This window comes from Armigeres subalbatus, chromosome 2, assembly GCF_024139115.2.
Source record: "Armigeres subalbatus isolate Guangzhou_Male chromosome 2, GZ_Asu_2, whole genome shotgun sequence".
Taxonomy (NCBI): domain Eukaryota; kingdom Metazoa; phylum Arthropoda; class Insecta; order Diptera; family Culicidae; genus Armigeres; species Armigeres subalbatus.
This window is the reverse complement of record NC_085140.1, coordinates 428,908,526-428,910,938: the sequence shown is the minus strand read 5'-3', so window position 1 is coordinate 428,910,938 and position 2,413 is coordinate 428,908,526.

The window sequence follows — 2,413 nt, the reverse complement described above, 5'->3', positions numbered from 1 at the left end:
TTGAACCAAGCAAGGAGATTTGAGATTGGTAATTGGCATTATGCATAGAGATTTGAGACAATAAGAAGGGAATCGGTTCAGTGTCCTCTAAAATTGGTATAACGGGCCAACAAGGAAAATAAGACTCAACTTATTTCATTTTGCGCATACATAGTCTTTTATGTCAAGTTTCAACAGTTTCTATGTAGAAATTGTCTTCCATTTCTATTTTTTCTTCATACCTATATCCAACTTCTTGAAATTCTCAAACTTTGTTTAACTAGATGAGCTTTTTTATTTTATTTTATTTGGTTATTTGTTCTATTTTTTCCCCTTGATCAACAATTTGAAAAACTTCGTGATTAGAAAAAAAAAATGCTAAAATCAAATAGTTAACCCCCGCCACCCCAAAAAGAGTGTCATAAAAGATCAATGTCAAACGATGATCAACGTCCAATGTCAAAAACGTAGAATCTCGGAAATACCTCCACTATGTGAACTTTGAACGTCTTAGCAGAATGAACACAGCCCATATGATATCATCGAAGTCATGATTTGTAAAACCGCCACCAAAACTGGAAGAGATGTGCTAAAATTTTCTGCACCGTCATCAAAATAGCCCCTTTTGCGATCCACACTCATCGTTTAGTAGAACGGCGAAACACGCAGCAGCATACAATGTATCGAACAAAGCCGGTCCGAGCTTGTCTTTCGCAGACCGCCCCATTCATTCGTCTCGATATGCCCCAATGCGGGGAGCGACCTTTGGCTCATCCATGTCAGACCCCGATAATAACGGAATCGCTGCGCTGTGAATGCAAACTCACTAACTGCATTCATTAAATGGTTCCATTTAGGTTCACCACCGTCCGTCACGCCGGTGCGGTGGACTTTCTGCAGATGTGGCGAGATTTGTGTGCACTTGCTGTTATGGGTGGCAAGGTAAGAGTTTCGCGCTAGGGATGATGATTCGGAATTCTTGCCATACTTTCGAGAACTGTGCTTATTACGTATTTGTTCGTGTCAAAAGCGATGATTTTGCTAATTTTCCGTTTCACGGTCAAAAATTTATATCATCTCGTAAAAAGAATTATACCTACACCCATTTAGTCGGTTCTATTTAGTCACATGCGTTCTCACTGCAGCAAAGACTACAGAAGTGATAAACAAGTCCATCTGATTTTCTTCCTCTGTTTTTGTTTGTTGACGAACTGGAACAGTAACCAGTGTTGTAAAATGTCATTTGCATTCGTTTGTATAATTTTTCCAGATCTTTTTTCAGTAGTTAGCTATCAACTATCAAGTATGACGAACTTATAGCGCTTAAATGTGGCTACATCTTTGTCTAACAAGACATTGCTGTAAATATGTAATCTGGGGCGTGGGAGGCAAAATGTCATTCAAATGACATTATGTCAAATGACACGTGACATTTTGGAGAGATTTCACTCTCTAGCCTCAGATGTTATATTTAGAACAATGTACCCTTGGACAAAAATATAGCACTACTCAAGCGTTATGCGTACATCAAAAATTTTGAAGTAAATTGGGCTTCTGAAGAAAGTTATGAACAAATTAGTCAAATGACATGCAAATGACATTTTACAAGCCTGACAGTAACACAAAATAATTTAAATTATTATAATTGTTTTTCATTATTGGCTCATGTATTCTTCCAAGGAATGAACATTAGATGAACTTGTATTGCTTTTTATTTATATAAAACTGGGAATCAATTTTTCTGTTTTTATTTACTTGTTTTCAAATATGATACCTTGGCACCAAACAATTTGCTTCATGTTTTTATACAATCAAAACTTACAATGCCGTGCCACCCGTGAAATCAGCAAAGGCCTTGAAAGATTCCTACCAGCAGACTCAACAGTTGGACGATCTGTGGGATGGATCTATTTCCAGCATGACATTGGGATTAGAATCCCATCGTTATATCGCCATTATTCTATATTCTATATAAAATGTACAGTACAAAGAGTACCATGCTGAGCGGACAGCCCTGTCTGGCAGAGCTTTCTATCTTTATATCAGAGGTCAGGAAACCGTTGAACTGGACACGGGATGTAGCATTCCTGTAAATTTTTTTTATGCAGTTGATCAATTTTTCAATTTGACCAGGTCCTATAACAAACTCTCATTAATGACTTGTCGACGACATGCTAAGATCTTTGTGAATATTTTATCGTCGGTAATTAGCATCGAATTAGGACGAAATTGGTCCAACGTTACTGCGGACTCTCCTTTTTCGCTGCTTTACTAATAACCTTATTTAACTCTTCCTCAGTAATTAGTCTATAATCAAATATTCGGCTCATTGTATTTCTAGTGTTTTAGTGACAGAACTCAGCATTGAGCTTGTGTTTTCCAAGAAAAGTTGAATATCTTCGCAGCGAAATGCTGTAGAGTAGTACTCGTGAAT